A 15,500-nucleotide genomic window follows, 5' to 3' on the forward strand; every position below is an offset into this window, starting at 1 on the left:
GAGGACCAGTTCATACTTTATCTTTATGGGATCAAAATTTAGCTAAAATGAAGTGGGAGTTTTAAAGAAGTAAATATCGTAAAGAACAGGTAACTAGATTAGGTTGTTTTGGATTGATTTAAAGGCGCTAGTCTAGGGTTTCTTCTTCAGGTATGGAATCACAAACCAAGCAATTATTCAAGTTCAGTTTATAACGAGTCTAAACTCGGATCACTCAGGTTGAATCAACCCACTCTCGTGGTGTTGATTCCTTTGCAAGTCGGTCTCGATGTCTAAACTCTCGTTTGGATCAAGACACGATGGCAAGCTCTAGAGATCAAGTCCGATATGTTCACAATATACCATAATATCTGCTCTCGCTGACTAGGGATGCAAAGCTCATTCAATTCATATCAGGTTATCAATTAACGGCTAGCTAAATCGATTAACCCTAATTCTTGTATTGGGTGATCGGTTCAATGCAAGCAATAAGAACAGATATGAATGTAGACAATCTCAAGATGACTTATTTATGCTTAGCTCACGAATCCAAAACCCTAAAACCCTAAACTAACTTGGTGACTACTCAGACATAACACATGAACAGAGAAGCATGATTTCTGAATAATATTGCATATAATAGATCAAAGAAATCAGAAGGTTCAGGATAATCTTCTCTATGAGATAGATGAGGTCTTCTCCCTTACAAGTGGCAGTCGCTTAAATCAAAGCTCTCTCATGTCTTTTCTTGCGTAAAAACTAAGGTATGTCTAAAATAATAAATAGGAAACTATATATATAGGAGCCACAGGCGGCTGGAGGAAAGAAATAGAAATAGGAAATCTAGGGCAAATCCCGAAATATTTGAAAACTTCCTTTTTTTATCTCTGTCACTAGAACAGGCACTCATGCTACTCCGGTTGGTTGTTCCACGCGAAAGACTCCAAATCATACTTTTCTCTCTTCTTTTCCTCTAGCTAGTCCATTTCCCATCCAAATCAACTCTAGTCTTGTTATGACTCAAAAGAGACTAAAAAGACTCGATAAAACCTTGAAAACTATAGTAAGACATACGTATAATGTGCCAAAAACACAATATATCATCGCACATGTAACATGTTTATGTACTGATCGGGACTGTTGACCCTTGTTGATGTAGGAATTGGCTGATTTCCCTGAGTTTTCATTGAGCATCTCGATATACCTATTTCAGTTCAAAATAATAAATAATAAAAATAAGCCTTTCAAATTTAAAAATTATCTTTCTAAACTAAATGTCATGAAATTATAATTATTTTCAAACGTATTTTCTGTAAAATTAAACTTTTTTGTCAAAACCAGCAAAATGCACGTGTTTCTTTTAATTCAACATCCTCCTTACATTGGTCTAAACAATTGAATTATTATCCATGTCCATCGTCGTAGAATTATTTTTTATAAATTGTTAACTTAATGGAAAATATATATTTAATTTTTATATATTTATAAATATTTTTTTTGTAACACCTAATAATGTATTAATAATTTCACCTTAACTCATTTTGTAGATGAAATATATTTTTACTTTATTTATAGGTTTTTTTTATGAGATAGATAAGATATATTTTAAATTCAAAATCTGAATTATTTTGGTATAGATGATAGTATTTTGTATTTGTTATAGTTTTTTTATTTATAGTAAATAAAAATATATATATTAATTCTATTTATTTTAAATTTTTAAATTTAATCTATTTTATAAAACTTTATAGGAAATTTTTGTTTAATATTAGATTATAACTATTGTTAGGATATAGTAAAGTAGGATTCATTGTGATACTATAGAAACATGAAATTGTCTGGTAAAAAGAGAAAATAGACCAAAAGTTATGCTTTATTGATCAATAGAGCATGGGTACAATGTTATTGGTCAAGAAACCCTAGTTTTATCAGCATGTTTCTATAGTCGAAGTGTTCCATAGTCGATCCCCCTCTTAAAGGGTTTATGAGTCCCTTTTATAGTTTTTTGTAGTTGAAATTTAGATTATCATTTTATATCCTAAAATATGGAAAGATCTACCTTTAGTAGAAGTTTTTTTCATTTTACTCAGAGATTAGAAAACACACGATATAGAGGTGATATCAATCAAATTACCCTAAGGAGTGATTTGTAAGAGGTTCAATTTTAATACTTAGGGATCGAATCCACATAGACTCTAAGATTACACAATTGATTTGTAGTTTTCGAAGTAAAGCTAGACGATTATGGTTAAAGTAGTAGATTGGTTGAACAAGATGGTTGTTCGATTGAAATGTTTTTAGGTTGTAAACTGTTTGGGAAAGAGCTAGATTTGGGATAATTCTCAGGTGTGACAAGTATGCAACTTAGTTTAGTTAATCAGGAATTATAAATTTTATGTTCTCGAACTCAAACTTTAGTATAATCTATCAACTTCTATTTGTTTAGATTATCTAATGTCTAGATCTAAGATCTCAACTGTCGCTTGTTGATCTTGAGAAAGTGTCGATCGACGATTCTACATGAATGTCGATCGATACACCTTTCAGACCGTTGATCGATACAAATATGGAGTTGTCGATCGACGTTCCTTCTAGCACGCTTTGCGAACAAGTTTGAATAGGTTCTCTAATCTTCTGGACCACCTTTCGTGTGTATCCAGTCAATTAGATCATACTAGTTAGTTTCAGACAATTAACCAAGCTTCTGCTTGCGCTAGTTAAACCTAAGATCTAAGTTTAGGGTGATCAATCCTAGACTTAGCATTAACAGCAACTAGATGAAGAACTATTAAAATATCCTAATAACAATTTATATTAGCAATACATAGATGATCCTTTGAAGAACCCTAATCTAACAGTAAGACTACTCAGACATATTCATAAGAAACATGGTCATGATAGTCTGAATAATACTTAAACGACATGAGTATGAAAAGTAAACAAGACAGAGTAAAGAAAGAAGGGAGTTCAAGATCTTCTCTGTTTATGAAGTTCAGATCTCTTTCCTCTATCCTAAGCTCTCGAAGCTATCAAGTATGCCTTCTCTTCAATTGTATTACAATGGTAGAAGAGGTCTCAAGAAGGTTTGCCTCTAAAATTATACAAAACCCTAATAAATAGCCTAACATGCGGCCAAGAACTTATGGTCAATAACCTGGAGTTTTGGGTAAAACTTGTGATTTCCTTTAATGTTGTTCTCGTGGATGGCTCGCCGTCGATCGGCATCGATAGTGCTCTGTTGATCGATTGTGTAAGTGATCTATCGATCGATGTTTATCCTCAATAATCGATCCGCCTTAGTGATTTCAGCATAACTCTCAAAAAGGTTCCAAAATACTCCAAAACCACAATTTTCCTCAAATGAGTACCTAAATCTGTAAAAACTATTAAAAGACTTCAAATGCATATAAAATACTTTGAAAACATATATAAATCATGGTCAAAAGTGGGTAAAATTCATGATATATCAAGATGCCAAAATTCGTTTAATCGGGAGAAGGCGTCATGCTCTAAGTAGTAGGAATGATGTCCTAGATTAATATCCCAACAACTATAGCATATATTTTTGCTTTGTTTAAAAATTTAACAACTTAATTTAATTATTTATATAATATATAAACTATAAATATTTTAATAATATTGTGTATGATAAAAAACTTATTATATATTTAGATGAATCAACATATTTCTCTAAGTATTCTAAGAATCATTGCGGTGATGACACATAATTACTTCAAATGTTGTAATTCTTCTCAAATAGCATATAAGATACTTTTGGTTAGTAATGATCGCCTTTTCATAAAATATATTATATTTCTCTCCAATACTTTTGGTTAAATATATATAATTAATATAAACAAAATATTTCCTCCGTTTTATAATAAGTGTCACTTAGACACATTTCACATAGATTAAAAAATAACAAAATATACTAATCTACCTTTATTTAGTATACAATTATTTAAATAAAATGATTTAACTAAATATATATTGATTATTATTTTTATTTTTTTTTGTAACTTGGCTTTCATATTAAAAACATAAGAAATGTAAAATTGTTACAAACCTTTATAGGCTATAGTAAATTTGGGCTAGACCCAGTGTTATCCTAGTGTATCACATATCATTAGAACTCGGTTGGGCTTTTGAAGTTGTGGATGAAGACTTGTTAGACCTCATAAGTGGATGGAAGAAATGAGCAACGCTTCGCTTTCGTCGATGGTTCATATGTGCTATGACCGAAGAAACCAAAGCTGCATCATCGCCGAACATGCACGGTTGTTTGTCCCCCTGAAACTTTGGAGTATGTTCTGGATCTGACGATCAATGAAGGTGAGGAGCGAGTCAGTTGATCTGTAGGTTTGCTGATGAAGCCTTGTATTCCTCTCATTCCACAGCCAGTAGAATTAACGCCTGAAAGGATAGATAAGTGACACGTTGAAGGTCCTTGTTTCCTCTAGTCGATTGAAGCCTCCGAAGGTTCTCATCCCAGTTTGTTTGTAGAAGGCTGGAATTGGCACTGGAATGCCATAGTTGTCCACACTACTCTACCGTAAGAGAAATAAAAAAAGATATGGTTTCTTGTCTCTGCCGCCGAGTTACATAGTAAACAAATGGGATCGACTCCACTCATTCCCGAACGAAGTAGCCTATCTTTCGTAGGACACCGATCTAACACCACAAGCCAAGACAAGAAGCTCTGTCTTTGGATTCCGTAAGAGCACCACACCACCGAAGACCAAAGGACCGTTTGCTTATCCCCCATGATGTAAGTGCAGATTTCTCCCGTACTGAACTTAGTACAGTTTCTTCCCATGACTTCCCATTCATAAGTATCCTCTTCTTGATTCAGCGTAACTGTTGTTAGGTAAACTTGAACTAACAACTGATTCTCCGTCCTTGCAGGTGGAGGTAGCCAGTGATATTTCTTGGAATATAGGGAAGCTATAGTTGCAGCTTTGGGAATCCCTAATCTTCTAGTTGAAGCATTTAGAAATAGTGAGAGGTTGCCGTACAGAGACCAGTTGTCAAACTAAAATCTAGTCGCTAAGCCATTACCAAGTCTGCGGTTTATGAGATGGTAGACAAGGTCTCTACATTTGATCAGCTTGTTCGCCAACCAAGTGTTAGTAGGGCTCGGTTTAATCGTCCAGTAGTTTGAAAGCGACCCTTTTAACACCACCTCCTTATATAAGCAGGCCCAAACCGTATCAGGCCTAAAGAAGAGGAGCCAGATGAGTTTTAGGATGCAGGCGCGATTCCAAGTGTATAAATCTCTTATCCCAAGACCTCCTTGCTCTTTTGTGAGGGTAACCTTATCCCAAGAGACTCTTGCGGATTGATGACATTCAGTCGTTCCATTCCATAGTAAGAGTCCACAAAGTGAGTTTACCCTTTTTATACAAGCTTTTGGGAGGATGAAAGAAGAATACCAGAAGGTAGTGATGCCTGATATTACTGTCTTTATGAGTAGCAATCTACCAGAAAAGGAGAGAGATTTGGCAGACCAAGACGAGAGTCGGGCTTTAACTTGTTGTAAGAGAGGTTCCCAGTTAAGGAGACTCAACTTCTTAGTGCACATTGGGACTCCAAGATAGCGCACAGGGAGGGTATTGTTCGGCATACCGGTGGAGACTACAATCGCAGAGACCTCAGCTTCATAGAGACCGGAGGAGAAGAAACTTGATTTTTGAAGACTAACCGCCAGACCCGAACGGATCTCAAAGTCATGAAGAACTTGCAGTACTCTTTGGACTGACTTGATGGAGCCATCAATAAAGATCAGTAGATCATCCGCAAAGGAAAGGTGGGTCAGTTTCGTCTTGTGGCAGTTGTGGTGGTACGAGAGGTTACCTGAACAAGATTCCTGATTCAACATCAAAGAGAGGCAGTTCATAGCAATCACAAAGAGCTAAGGTGACAGTAGGTCTCCTTGACAGAGACCTTTCTTCCCTTTGAAGAATCCATTAACGGTGCCATTATAACCCACTGTGAAACTTGTTGTGCACACACAGGCCCTTAACAGATTGAGGAATGGAGGGGGAAGATCAAAGCTTTCCAATGCCGAGAATAGGAAGTCCCATGACAGAGTATCAAAGCCCTTGGATATATCGACCTTAATGGTAATCTTCTTCGAACCCCTATTTTTGTGATAACCATTGACTAGTTCACTTGCCAACAGTGTGTTCTCTAATAACAGTCTTCCTTCTACAAATGTAGTTTGATTTGGCACTATAAGGTCTTTAAGGATAGGCTTCAGACGATGGACCAGCAACCGAAAAATGACCTTATAGATGGTTGTGGAGACAAGAGATAGGGTGGTATTCAGTGACTCGAGTTGCGCCTGGGAATTTCGGGATGAGAGAGGATAGTTGAGTTCGTTTTTGGCAGAAATCCAGAGTTGAAGAAAGTTGTGATGGCATTAATTACTTCAGTTCCCACTATGCTTCAAGCTCCTTTGAAAAAGGCAGAGATAAGACCATCAGGTCCTGGTGCTTTATTAGGATTTACAGAGAACATTAGATTTGTGATTTCTGTAGTAGTCGGCATGATCATGATCCTTCCTTTCTGTGACAAGCTGCATTGGAAAGGTGTTAACCCTTGGAACCAATCAGGCCCCAACACTGACTTAAAGTGTTCCACCGCATGAGTACTCATTTGTAGTGGATCAGTTAGGAGAACTCCTGATTGTAGTAAGAATGACCTTACTGCATTGAAGCTCGCCCTCGTTAAGCACACGCGTTAGAAAAAGGTAGTGTTTAAGTCTCCCTCCTTAAGCCAGTTGATTTCACATTTCTGCCGGAAGTAACACTCTTCGATATGTCGTAGGAATTGCCTCTTCAGATTTAGTGTTTTTTCTGCTTCAAACGTGTCTGAAGAAGGGTCCTCAAGGGCATGTACCTGCGCAAGTTGCAACAAACGGTGAGTTTCTTTCACTCTCTCTTGTATCTGCGAGTAATTCTCTCTATTTAATTGTTTTAAACTTCTCTTTATGTTTTTCAACTTCCAACACAGTGTCGAAAGGTTGGCACACACACTTCTGGTTTCAAACCAGGCATCACGAACCACCTCAGTGAAGTTAGGGTGTTTAGTGAGATAGTTTTGGAATTTATAGGGCTGGGTACCTGCTTTAGGAAGTTGGAAGGATAGGTCTATAAGGCAAGGGGTATGATCTGAGGTTTCAGGGGCTATGAAGGTTGCTGAAACATGTGGGAAGGTCAAGATTAGTTGGCTGTTGACTAAGCATCCATCCAGCTTCTTCGCTACTGGAGATAGGAGCTGTTTATTTGACTAGGTATGTGTGGGGCCTTGATAACGTAGGTCAAACACCCCGAGCTGAAGAAGACAGTCACAGAATTCATAGATGTTAGCCAAACTGGAGTTATCTGAATGTTGAATGCTCAGATGGGTGTAGAATCTGATTAAAATCTCCTCCTATGAACCATGGCTTGGCATCGAGATCAAGAGTTGTATGGAGGTTGATAAGCTCTACCTAGAGATCAATTATTTCATCGCTTAAGTTGGATGCATAGACTGCTGTGAAGATGAAAGGCGAGCAGTTGGGTAAAGAGATCTCACACGTTACTATCTGACGAGTCTGCGAAAGGACACGAAGCTTTAGCGGATCCTTCCAAATCAGAATTATTCTTCCATCATCATCAGAGAGGTGATTTGATTGAAAATGCCATCCTCCGCAAAGAGTAGACATCAAATGCGCCGACGAGAATTCTTTGATATAAGTTTCCAAGATTGCACCAAAAAGAGGTTTATGGCTATTAATCCAATTAATAAAAGTCCGATGTTTGTCCGGATCATTCAGACCGCGAAATTACCCAAAAAAGAGTTTGACACTCATTGGGAAGAAAATGGAGGATCCCCAGCAGGCTGGAGAGAAGTATCAGTAGTGAGGACCGAAAAAGGGTTGAAGGTAACATGAGAAAAGTTAGGAGAAGCAGCCAAAAAAGTACCTAACCCTTCATGAAGGAAAGGTGAAATAGGGATTGGGGTGGTAGCTAGGGTATTAGTAACAGTGGTCTGGGATGTGGAGAGAGTCAGAGAAGATCGACATCTCTTCAAGGAAGGTTTTAAAGGTTTGTTAGAAGGACTTTGTGGAAGAGAAGATATTTGAGAAGGTCCAGGCTGAGGGTTTTGGTTGTGGAAATAGGAGACAAAAAAGAGGTTTTTGGGTGGAGAGAAGTGTTTTTATGGATATGGTTTGGTGGGTTTGATTTATGAGTGACATGAGTTTTTAGGATAAGTGAAGGACCCGATTTGGAAGGAGAGGTTGTGGCAATAGAGGAGGAAGAGGAAGGTAGTTTCTTTTTCACTACATATTGGTTGTTGCCGGGAGTATCAGTAACAGTTTTTTCCTTTGCAGGGGTCTCTGTCGATTTCCCTTTATGTTTGTTTCCAATGATAAGGGCCTGAGGAACCGGAAGAGGGATCTTTAAGCAATTACGCACTATATGACCCAGCTTGTGACAATGAGAGCAAGTCGTTGGTAACCAGGGATAGTCAACTAGCACTTCAACGACCTCACCACTCTGTCTGGAGAATTCAACAACTCTTGGCAAGGGTTTGGTAAAATCAAGTTCCACTTTAACATGAGATAAGGTTAGACTGGCCAAATTTAAAGTGAAATCATCTGTCTCTTTAGGGTCGCCTACCAAACCCGCAACAAGACTGAGACCTTCTTGATGCCTAAGATCCAGAGGGATTCCCGTAAGGTGAGCCCATATCTTGATCGAGCTGAGAGTAGGAGTAGAGGGTGAGTGACTTGCTGCCCATTGCGCTGTGTGGAACATAGATTCCCCAACGTACCAAATATATTTATCGAGAATTTTTTGTCGCAGGAAGTCACTTGGTATTCTCACAATGAAGAGTGGTTGAGAGGGTTGTTATGGATTTCCAATTTTTTACCCTTTCTCCACATATGATTGAAGACGCTCTGAATCTGGCTAAAAGGTGGGGATCTTCCATTGAAGTAGCAAATGATGAAGTCCTTATGCATATATGCGCCTTTTTGGAAGACAGAATCATGTATCAGTACCCGAGGCCTACAATTTCCAGCACTAATGATGGAAGCTAATCTTGAAAGAGATTTGTCTCCTTTAACTCTAATTTGTTCAGCAAGTGTTGGAACAAAGGGTTGAGGTGCTAAAAGAGGGGCAGTATGAACAGGGAGAGTGGAATTAAAGGGTATAGACTGAGGCAGAGGAGTGGCCGAAGGTAAATGTGAAGGGTTGACTAGGGTGGGAAAAGGCGTAGGGGTGATTGGGATGGTAGAATGGTGGAGCAGAGGCAAGGTTTCCTTAGTTGTACTGGAGGACAAAACAGAGAAAGCTCCATTCGAAACCAAGGGGGAGGTACTTTTAGGGGGAATAATGGTGAAATTCTCTACAGCAGAGGTATCACCAGAGTAGGTGGTAGTCTGAGTTTTAGCAGAGTCGAGGGAGTGGGTTTGAGCGGACGAGTTGATAGTGGCAAGGTTAGGGTTTCCTGTAGCAGGAATAGTGGCCACATATCCATAATTAAGTTAAGGAGGTTGGGGTTCAGTTGCAAAGAAGTTTATTTGCTGTTCAGGCGTCACAATAGTAGCAGCCAGAGAGCCAAGTGGTGAAGACTGAGTCATAACAACATCAGTAGTTGATGGGGAGGAAGAGTTGTGGTAGGCAGAGCGAGAGGGTTTGGGTGAGTTTGCAGATAGGGGTGGGAATTGGAGAGGGTACTGGGGGAGTTCTGGTCAGGAGCGTCAGGGGGAGCGGGAGGAGGGGCTTCACCTGAGGTGGGTGACGGTGGTTTGAGGCCGGAAGCACGGCCAGGAATGGCCCAACGAGACTGCATCGAGAAGCGTGTCAGGGAGAAACTGACTTTTTTTAAAATTATACTAGTGAAAAGAGACAACGTTCTGCAGTTTGTGAAAAGAGACAACGCTCTGCAGACTGCAGTTTGTGTAAAGGGGCACCATTGAAGAGCTGTGAATTGGTGACCATTGCTCCGGTGGAAGATGACATCATGGTTTTATCTTAAAACGCTTTAGATTATATATTCAAAACAGACTCCACCTTTGGATCTTTATTTTTTTTTTCCTATAAAAAAAGAATGACATGAGAGGTTAAAAAAACAGATTGCTATTATATATAAATTGATTATTTAAAAGGATAAGAAAGAGATTTAATGTAAAATTTACGTTGAGAATATAGAATGACACTTTTTTTAAACAAAAAAAAACTAAAATGATAATTTTTATAAAACAGAGAGAATATATTTCAATAATTATACTTTAATAAAACAGAGAGAAAACTTAAACGTTGAACCAACAAGTTCTTGGTCTAGTGGTAAAAAAGTGTTTAGTATGCACTTCACCATTCTAGTTTAATTTTCGTTGGAAAAGATTTTTGGATTTTTGGTAAAAAGGTGAAATCACTTTTTTAATTTCCCAAAAATAACTTGAATTGTGAAGAACCTCCTCCAAATTCAAAGTTCAATTACATCTACCGCGAGGAGTCACCTGCCACGAAGGTTTGTTTCGTTCATGCACCACTTGAAGGCCAAAGTTGAAAACTAAGGATTTTTTATTTTATTATTTTTTGTTATGAAAACAAGATGGATTGTTTAATACTATAAAGGATCGAACGTTTATTGGGAAACAGGGCATTCTCAGTGGGGAGCTCTTCTAGAGTTTCTCAATTAATGTAAAACAACAAAAAAGAGAAAATGAAGAGAGAGGGCGCAAATATGAAAGAAAGAGGTCATGGACGTTTCTAGAAGAGACTTTCATGAAATCTCGAGGGAGTGCTTTAGAGCATGCGCAGCGGCGAGCTCGTTGAAACTCAAGAAATTAATTTTTTTTTCTTTTTACGTTTGATTTAAAAAAAAAAAAAAAAAATTAAAAAACTCTCTCTCCTTGACAACACAGAGACTGTGTCATTTAAGTTTGGGGGAGGTACCAAGTATTTGATCACGTTTGCTTTAATGATTTTGAGTCTCATGCATTGCATTATACATATATATTTGCATTAAAAAAAAAAAAAAAAAATTAATAAAGTGACCAATAGCGGGCCGCCACGTGGCGTGGGGCCCGCTGAACAGTCACGACCCGGGTTCACGCGGAAGAGGCGGGACGAGCCGTAGTCTTCCATTTATGCTTATTTTAATATTTTTTTTTTTTGGAAAACGTGTGACCCCCTCCCCTGAACTCCTAATGCGCTTGCTCTAAGTGTGTCTTCTATTTAATGGTTCAAATGTCTTTTGAATAATTTATACAGTCCCTCGCCACTGCAAATGCTCTAAGATTCCCCACCTGCTAAATCCTTGAATGGGTTAATTAAGTCAACAGCATTCACCATTTTCAAAGATCAATGGGTTCTCTCATTTCTGCTTTCACCATTTCCCTATACTTCTTACAACTATAAATAAATGTCATAAATAATGCTCTTTAATTTATTTTGGTTAAATAAAGATAAGGGAATGATGTGGAAAAAATGGACTCAGCCATTTTTTATGTAGTAGTTAATGTTTTTTCTAAGATTCTTATAACCTTGCCGAATATTCTCGTTTTTTTATATATAATCTATTTTGGAAACTAAAGATTTTTATCATGCACATATATTAATTTTTTTTTAATTCCTTACATTTTTATTTTAAAAAAATATAATTAAGTATATAAATACCCACATATTACATAATATAAAAGAGAGCAATTCTCTCAAGTAATCTTAAAACAGGTTTTTTCACCAAAAAAAAAAATCACAAAAAAAAAAACATGTTTTATTAAGGAGCCAAAAGACCCTTATACATTTATTTCATGGTTATATAAATATAAATAGTTATTTATTAAATATTAAAAATAAAAAATTTAGTTTTCGAACTGTTTGTTTTAGAATTCAATTTTTTTTAATAAATTTTCTTTTTCAGATATTTGTTTTTTTTTTAAATCATTTTTCAAATTTTTTTGTTTCAAATTTTTATTTTTGAAATTCGAAAATTCGCTTTGAAACTATTTTAAAAAAATTTCAAATTTTAAGTTTTTTTTTAAAAAAATCCTAAACCCCACCCCAAAACTCACTCCTCAGATTTAAACTCTAAATCTATATTATTTAACTCTAGAGAGATCATTGTCTATTTACCTTATTAATAAAACATTTTGGTCATTTTAACCCTTTGAAACTATATTTGTAATAAAAACTATTTAGGGGTCATCCTAAGAAATTTCTCTATAAAAGATCATATAATATAAAAAAGCTATGAAAGCTTGCATTGGAAATATATAATGTCATCTAATTTGGAACAATTTTTTTTTGCTAAAGGTTAAGTATTATAAAACAGAAAAAGTTACTTTTCCGTGGATAATATAGTATATCTGAAAAACCAAAAACAATGAAGTTTATAAGAACAAAAATGACAATCCACAAGAGATCATATTGCAAAAATAAAAAGAGGTTTGTTGCAGAGGCACAACTCCAAGACTCTCAAATTTCTGAAATACATTATGCTAATCAACCAAGCTAAAATTTTTTTTTGAACAACCCAACCAAGCTAAAACATATAAGATAGAATATGGTGCTACGCCAAGGTCCGGCCTGGAACAATAATGGACTGGAAGCAAAAAAAAATGGACTGGTTACGTATAAAAAATAGAAATAGTAGCTGCTTATACTAAAACACAACACCATATACATACACACTTAGCTATAAACAAATTACTCTGCCTAAGATTTTGTTGAAAAAAGCCTAAATATTTGATATTCTAAGCAGGACTGGAAGCACATGCTTCCTCTGGTATACTCAGGTTATGCTGATGGAGCATGAAAAGATAATGCAGTTATACATTTCAGCCTTTCACTTTAACATGCAGAATTTGAAACTTCGATTTGGACTATAGAGTGTAACGAAAATTCTACAATATTCGGATGTGAATTTCGCAACAAACTGTATTTCAACTAGTAAAGATGGTATCAACATCGACGGAGTGAATGTTTGTGGTGTCAACAAACTTTTAGTCTTTTCTCAACATCGACATAGAGAAGAGACTAAAAGGAAGTGTTCGCCCTATCTTTCAATTTCTCTCCCAATTCTTACGCAGCCGCTTTTCTTTCCAGTGGCAACAGTTTCTTTTCTAGCGGTGGATGCTCATCGTCGCCTCCGAAGAAGCCAGCTACTTCCTCCTTCTTTCGGCATCTACCTTGTTTGCTCAGTTCTCAACAAGGAAGATGATACGGCAAAGCTTCGAGACAGTTTCTAGCAGCATGTGCGGCAGATCTGGGTGGTGCGGCGTGTGGCAGTTGGTGGTTCACCGGTGGTTCATGTGCCTTTCTGGTCTTCTCCTCCTTTGGGTTGAGATGGTAGCTCGTTTGTTTTCTGTGTCGCAGATTTTTTCTTGGTGTCAGGGATGTGAGGACTGTCCTGATTCAGGTGAAGGTGCGGTGAATGAATTTGGACGATTCACCTCATATTTTTGGCTACTGTCTTTTCCGCTTGTATCTTCTTCAACATGGGTTTGCAGCTTTGGCCAGATCTCTATGGTTTGGGTTGCGGCGGCGAGGGCTCACATGGCGAAGGCTATGTGTTTGCTTCAATGGAGGTGGATTTCAGAGCTCCTATCTCAGTTTCTTGATTACCATTTAATTCTCAGATCTTTGGTAGATCCGGTGTGGCCATTTTTCATCTTCCGTTGTTTGTTTTGGTTTACGACTTGTTGGACAAAAATTATAGCAGTTCTTCTACGAGAGGAGTGAGTCCCGTCGAATCTCCAGTGGTGAACCGGTGTGGAATAGAGGCGGCGATCCTGGTTTTAGCGACTTTTTTTTTGTGGGAGACGATTTTTATGGCTGCTTTTTTGTCAGAGGATGGCGGTTGGAGGCAGCTCTTTAACTGTCCATAAATGCTCAGATTTTTTTTGTTGTTATTCTGGTTTCGTCTTTGTGTTAGTCTTTGGAGAAGCTATAAATATTCTCTACATTGAAGCTTTTGAGGGTGGCTTTTTTTCGGAGGTACTCGTGGCAACTAAGATTAAAGATGTCAAATGGACTGTCCATGTCCAATGGGCATGTCCAAATGGACAAAGCAGTTTATTGGACATTATTTTTTTGAAGCCCAAATTGTACCAAGTCCAAATTGTCCAGACCAAATTGGACCATTCCAAATGGGCCTTCCGCAGAGCCCAAATAGATTTTCTGCTTTAACATGCTAAGTCCATAAAAACATAAGGTTCAGACGTTTTTACACATTAAGGTTCATATGTTTTACACATCCAAAGCATTGATAAGTTCATACATTAAGGTTCATACACCAATACACAATCCAAAGCATAATCCAAAGCATAAGTAAATACATAAGATATGAGAATAGCTTGTGAAGTTCTGATGGTCCTCTTCTTCTTTATCTTCTCAGCCTCTCGGTCTCCTATCATAATGAAACACAGAAGTTAATCAAGTTATCATCACACAAGCAGATACACATCACATCAGTTCAAGTAATCACAGACATGAAGTGATCTAAAGAAAAACATGATGCATAAATCCCAATTTAGTTCATGATAACTAACCAATAAGATTACCATAAAGCTGACACGAACAACAGTAACAACATTAATTATACCTTTAGGGTTTAGTTGAGTCGGGTCTTCTTCTTCCTTCCACTTCCTTCTGCTTCTTCATTGGCATCTTTCTTACCTTCCTCATCTAAATCGCATCCAGCTATCAAAAACAAGAAGTTCAATCAATAGTTTCACATATCAAAGCTCAATTATCAATTCAACAAACTCACCAATCACTTCAAAACCATGAAGCCAGTTTCTAGCGCAAATCAAAGCTTGGACATTTGAGGGAAGTGCGGCTCCTGTACTTGCTTAGAACCCGACTTCCCACACTGAAGGATGACTCAGACGACACTATTGTTATTCGGATGCATAGGACATCACATGCCAATCGAGATAGCTCCCTAAACCAGTTTGAATTGTTCTTCCAATACTTTATGACATCTAACTTTTGATTTGCAACCATATCAAGCACATGTTCACTCAGATACAAATCCAAAGCAAATTTCCTTGTTCCTGCTTGTTGAGAGAAGAACTCATAGAAGCCCTGCAAAGAAAGAGATTATTAAACCATCTGTTTCTACTTCTTGTGATAACTTAAATACACATCTAAAGTATTGGTTTTAAATAACTTACCCCATAACCAGCTGGTAAAGCATCTGCTTCTACTTCTTGTGAACTATGCGCACTAGTATTCTTCTTGTAATCTCCATACAGCTTCAACATCCTTTTGCGTATGTAATCCATTCAGGATTTACAAGTTGTTGGATCTGAACTGTGGTAGCAGTTTTCCAAAACCTTGAACTTTAGCCTAGGATCTAACACTGCTGCAATGGCTAAAATGTCGCTGTACTCTTCCCAGTACTTAACAAACTTCAACCTCATGGAAGCCACCATATCAGCAATCACCGTATCTTCATGGAACTCATTTGAACCCAACCAACTTTGAATTTTCCATACTTCCATGAAGTACAGATTCGCGGTA

This window comes from Brassica oleracea, chromosome C6, assembly GCF_000695525.1.
Source record: "Brassica oleracea var. oleracea cultivar TO1000 chromosome C6, BOL, whole genome shotgun sequence".
In the NCBI taxonomy this organism is placed as follows: Eukaryota; Viridiplantae; Streptophyta; class Magnoliopsida; order Brassicales; family Brassicaceae; genus Brassica; species Brassica oleracea.